At 40.9% G+C, this 6,020-nt stretch overlaps 1 protein-coding gene across 1 annotated transcript in view; it reads left to right on the top strand.

The window, feature by feature from the left end:
- The first annotated feature begins 5,359 nt into the window (after nucleotides 1-5,359).
- The window catches only part of PSD2 (pleckstrin and Sec7 domain containing 2), a 59,196-nt gene continuing 58,535 nt past the window's right edge, over nucleotides 5,360-6,020 (top strand). The window contains exon 1 of the mRNA XM_083519184.1: nucleotides 5,360-5,815. The gene's annotated coding sequence lies outside the window, so the exon portion shown is untranslated. The remainder of the gene's footprint in view (nucleotides 5,816-6,020) is intronic.

Below are 6,020 nucleotides of genomic sequence, written 5' to 3'. Positions count from 1 at the left end.
AATAATAATAATAATAATAATAATAATAATAATAATAATTTATTATTTGTACCCCTCCCATCTGGCTGGATTTCCCCAGCCACTCTGGGCGGCTTCCAACAAAGACCAAAAATACACTAAGATGTCACACATTAAAAACTTCCCTGAGATGTATTCAGGTAGTTGTTTATCTCTTTGACATTGGTGGGAGGGCGTTCCACAGGGCGGGTGCCACCACCGAGAAGGCCCTCTGCCTGGTTCCTTGTAGCTTTCCTTCTCGCAGGGAGGGAACTGCCAGAAGGCCCTTGGAGCTGGACCTCAGTGTCTGGGGGTGGGGATGGGGGTGGAGATGCTCCTTCAGATATACTGGACCAAGACCGTTTAGGGCTTTAAAGGTCAGCACCAACACTTTGAATTGTGCTCAGAAACGTTCTGGGAGCCAGTGTAGGTCTTTCAAGACTGGTGTTATGTGGTCTCGGCGGCCGCTCCCAGTCACCAGTCTAGCTGCTGCGTTATGGATTAGTTGTAGTTTCCGGGCGTAGGCGATAGCGCGCGTCATGTGACTAATCAGGCAAAATGGCTGCGTTCGCAGTGGAGAAGGAGTTTTGTGTTTTTGAATTGAGCAAAACGGAATCTGTAACTGTTGTGTGACGGCATTTTTGATCGTGATTCGGAAAAAAACATCCAAGCAGAAAATGTATCTACAATTGGCATCTGTGGCTGTTAAATTATATATATATATTAAATTATGTATGTGTGTGTAAATTTAATTTATATATATTATTTAATTTCTACACCACCTTTCATCCGAGGGTTGCAGGGCAATTTACAATAAAAATAAGCATAGTGATTATTCACAACATTAGTAAATGGTGAGAAGACATGTGCATTAATGCTTACAGTGGAGCAGGTGGTGTTGAGAGTGAGACACCAGCTTCATTCTCTGGCCTCAGCGTAAAGGGGCAGACAAGCCTAATTTCTACTCTACTCTCTTGAGAATATTTTATTCAAGAGAAAGACAACAACTTTATTATTTATACCTCACCCATCTGGCTGGGTTGCCCTAAAAAATATAAAAACACATATAAAAACATAATATAACATCAAACATTATAAAACTTCCCAATACAGGGCTGCATTCAGATGCCTTCTAAAAGCTGTATAATCCTTTATCTCCTTGTCATCTGATGGGAAGGCTTTCCACAGGGAGGGTGCCACTGCTGAGAAGGCCCCCTGCCTGGTTCCTGTAACTTCACTTCTTGCAGTGAGGGAACCACCAGAAGGCCCTTGGAACTGGACTTCATTGTTTAGGCAGAACAATGCGGGTGGAGACACTTATGTACAGGGCTTTAAAGGTTAGCAACAACACTTTGAATTGTGCTGGAAAACATACTGGGAGCCAGTGAAGATCCTTTAGGATTGGTGTTATATGGTCCCCGTGGCTGCTCCCAGTCACCAGCCTAGCTGCCACATTCTGGCTTAGTTGTAGTTTTTTGTTTTTGTTTAATGATATTTATTAAGGTTTCAAAGAAAAGAATTACATGAATTAAAAAAAGAGAAAAAGAAAGACAAAAGTAAAAATAAAAGAAAAATACAAATACAAAAAAAGATAAAAAACACTTAAAAAAATACATCAGTCTTTCCATACCTTACATTCATTTCCTTGTTTCCCTGACCTCCTCACGCCTCCCTTTTTTGTATTCCAATTCAGTTAGTTAATTCAGCAACTTCTTTCCCTCTTTGTTTTTATCTTAGTCCTTTAACATAATATATTATAACTTTGGATTCTCACCTGTTAACAATCCATTTTTACATACACCTTTATAACATTGCTGCTTAAACCACTTAACTTCATTCTGACATCATTCTAACATTCATTAATTTTGCAATATTTCTGTAAATAGTCTTTAAATTTCTTCCAGTCTTCTTCCACCGACTCTTCTCCCTGGTCTCGGATTCTGCCAGTCATTTCCGCCAATTCCATGTAGTCCATCACCTTCATCTGCCATTCTTCCAGAGTGGGTAGATCTTGTGTCTTCCAATACTTTGCAATGAGTATTCTTGCTGCTGTTGTGGCATACATAAAAAAAGTTCTGTCCTTGTTTGGCACCATTTGGCCGACCATGCCCAGGAGAAAGGCCTCTGGTTTCTTCAGAAAGGTATATTTAAATACCCTTTTCATTTCATTATAAATCATCTCCCAGAAAGCCTTAATCCTTGGGCACGTCCACCAAAGGTGAAAGAATGTACCTTCAGTTTCTTTACATTTCCAACATTTATTATCGGGCAAATGATAGATTTTTGCAAGCTTGACTGGGGTCATGTACCACCTGTATATCATTTTCATAATATTCTCTCTTAAGCCATTGCATGCCGTAAACTTCATACCTGTGGTCCATAACTGTTCCCAGTCAGCCATCATTATGTTATGTCCAACATCTTGTGCCCATTTAATCATAGCAGATTTCACCGTTTCATCCTGTGTATTCCATTTCAACAGCAAGTTATACATCTTTGACAAAATCTTAGTTTTGGGTTCTAACAGTTCTGTTTCTAATTTTGATTTTTCCACCTGGAAGCCAATTTTCTTGTCCAAATTGTATGCCTCCATTATCTGATAATAATGAAGCCACTCGCACTTTGTTTTTTAATTTCTCAAAACTCTGCAATTTCAGTCTATCTCCCTCTTGTTCCACAATTTCCCAATATTTCGGCCATTTGAACTCCATATTGAGCTTTTTCTGAGCCTTCGCTTCCATTGGTGACAGCCACCTTGGGGTTTTATTTTCCAATAGGTCCTTATATCTTATCCAAACATTAAACAATGCTTTCCTGACAATATGGTTTTTAAATGCTTTATGTGCTTTGACCTTATCGTACCACAAGTATGCATGCCATCCAAATACATTATTAAAACCTTCTAAATCCAAAATGTCTGCGTTTTCCAGAAGTAGCCATTCTTTCAACCAGCAAAAAGCTGCTGATTCATAATAGAGTTTAAGGTCTGGCAGGGCAAATCCACCTCTTTCTTTTACATCTTTTAGTATTTTAAATTTTATTCTATGCTTCTTGCCCTGCCAGAGAAATCTAGAGATATCTCTTTGCCACTTCTTAAAACAGTCCATTTTGTCCAAAATTTGCAATGTTTGAAACAAAAACAACATTCTAGGCAATACATTCATTTTTATTGCAGAAATACGGCCTAGCAGTGAAAGCTTTAAATTTGACCAGATTTCTAAGTCTTTTTTCACTTCAGTCCAACATTTTTCATAATTGTCTTTAAATAAATACCCATTTTTAGCTGTCATGTTAATCCCCAGGTATTTCAGTTTCTTAACCACTATTAAACCTGTCTCATTCTGAAACCTCTCTTTCTCCATCACAGTTAAATTTTTCTCTAAAACCTTTGTTTTTAACTTATTCAGTTTAAATCCTGCGACCTGACCAAAGATTAGTTGTAGTTTTTGAGTCACCATCCAAGGTAGCCCTGCACAGAGTACATTGCAGTAGTCCAAACAGGAGATAACCAGAGCATGCACCACTCTGGTAAGACTGTCTGCAGGCAGGTATGGTAGACAGCTGCCCTGGACACAGAACTGACCTGTGCCTCCATGAACAGCTGTCCAAAATGACTAACCAGGCTGCACACCTGGTTCTTCAGGGGCACGGTTACCTTGTTCAGGACCAGGGAGTCCCCCACACCCACCTGCCCCCTGTCCCCCCAAAGCATGACTCAGTTACTGACTGACTGACTGAATAAACAAACAAACAAACAAACAAACAAACAAACAAATAGTATTCTAGGGACAATGTTATGGATTTTATTATGAATGAATGAATGAATGAATGAATGAATGAATGAATAGATAAATGAATGAATGAATGAATGAATAAATAAGAGGATTTCCAAACTGATTCTTCAAAATTGGTTCTTGATAGCATCTCTTCACTGATCAGGTTTCTGGGTGTGAAATAAAGCCCATACAGACAATCTTTGACATGCCAATACTTCACATATGTATGCCATTCCCAATTCTTGGCCCCTGCCTCAGTGGTTTCCACAATGGGCCTTGGATAGATGTGCTGCCACATGATGCATTCGAGGTGCCCGCTGCCATCTGAGACCAAGGTTCTCTAGTGAGAAAAAAATATCCATTGAGCAGTTGTTATGCATTCTTTCCTCAAATATATGAGAATGATTTTAATATAAACAGAATGCATGCTGCAACTTGGAAACGAGGAAATGAGGAAGAGAAAGTGGCAAGGCTGGAAAGGAGGGCCAAAGGATGGGGGTGGGGTAGCTCACTGGGATGGATATAGGGAGGGTGACTCTCACTTCATGAAGTGGAAGGGGTTATTCATGCCTCCATTTGCCCCAAGAAAACCTGCAGTTAAGCACTGAATGGCTGTTGGGTTTTCTGCAGATTGCTGTTTGTTCCGATTAGCACTAAAGAGCAGGTGTTCTGGGGGAAAGTGGTGGGGCAAAGGCAAAGCCACTCATGCCTAGAAAGTGCATGACAAGTGGAAAACCACTCGGACCCATGCTTTTTAGGCATGGGACAAGCAGCAGTTTGCACAAGCCCAAAGTCCTGGGAGGTACAGATAGGGTGACTTGGAAGCCTCTAAGACCTCTGATAACTCAAAGGTCACTTCAGATGAAGAAGAAGAAGAAGAAGAAGAAGAAGAAGAAGAAGAAGAAGAAGAAGAAGAAGAAGAAGAAGAAACCATCTAAATGTTTTCACACATAACAAAATCTGCCCAAATTGACCCTATTCCTTAATATCACATCCAGCTGAGCCAATTGACTTTGAGGTGGAGATAAGACAAAATGGAGCCATTGATAAAGAAATACTTTGAAGAAGCAAAACTGTTCTGAAGTGTTTTGCTCCTCTGCTGTGCTCATGTTCAGGACTCTGTTCCTTTCTACCTCTTGGAAAAAGTCTTCTCCAGTCCAGTGTCACTCTCAGTGTGCACATTTCATGCATACTACAATGAACACACAATTCACACAGTCTGGATGCTTCTTGTGACCACCTTTTCTCTTCCCTGTACGCAAGGTGAGGCAAAATATTAGCATGCACAGCATCTTGTGCAGATGAAAATGCACCGGACATGAATGTTCTGTATTCAAAAACAGGTGAAAAGGTTCGCAGTTCAGCTCACAAAGACAACCTAACAGGAAACAGCAACACAAAGGGAAAACAAAGCCTTAAAAGCTAAATGAAAGCTTTCTTTTGTGGTTAGGGTGGGTAGGAAAGAGGATGGAAAGGCCATCTAAAGATATTCTTGGGAGTTTTATTGAGGTTGTTGGTTTGTATGCATCCCATTTTCTTAAAGACAGCCTGCCTGTTTGGCAGGGATTTCCAAGGTCCAGTTTCAATGTATCTGATTGGCTAGCAGAAGCAGAGCCAGCTCTCAGATCTTTGAGGAAAATGTTAAATATGCTTAGCAATTTGCTCACAGTGGCTGGAGCATCTTCTTTCTAAAGTGTTAGCTGGCCTTTCGGCACACATTCATCCAACGGCTTGAGCATCAGGTCTCTCCCCTGCTCTTTCGCTGAAGGCAGGCTCCATCATTCCTGCTCAGGCTCCTCTCTCGACCCCCTCCTCTTTCTCCCCTCCCTTCTTCCCTGCAACCTGCTTCCTAGCAATCTTTTGACACCTGAAGGAAAGCTGGGGAGGCGTAACCCATTGCAAGTGGCGAGGGGGGAGACAATAAAGGGAAGTCTGGGAAGGCATGGGGCTGGAATGTCTCCTTATATGTAGCTGCTGGCGATTTTGCATGGATTGTTGAGGGGAAAACAGGCTGCACTTGTGAGGGAAACCTTTTAGCTCTGGTAAGTAGAATCACAGTGTGTTCATTTTCATCCTATATCCATGCATCTCTGTGTCATCCTATGCAATATTGTTCTTGGAATGGCATTTTGTTAGTGTTATGGTCATTCATATGTGATGTATTAGCTTAAAGCTGCAATCACTAGGATTTGATTTATCTCTTGATGGATGTCTCTAGTGTGCATCCTTGGGTCCCGGAGGTAAGCA

The sequence above is a fragment of the Podarcis liolepis genome, assembly GCF_965112155.1.
Source record: "Podarcis liolepis genome assembly, chromosome: 8".
Classification (NCBI taxonomy): domain Eukaryota; kingdom Metazoa; phylum Chordata; class Lepidosauria; order Squamata; family Lacertidae; genus Podarcis; species Podarcis liolepis.
This window is presented reverse-complemented; position numbering and strand designations above follow the sequence as displayed.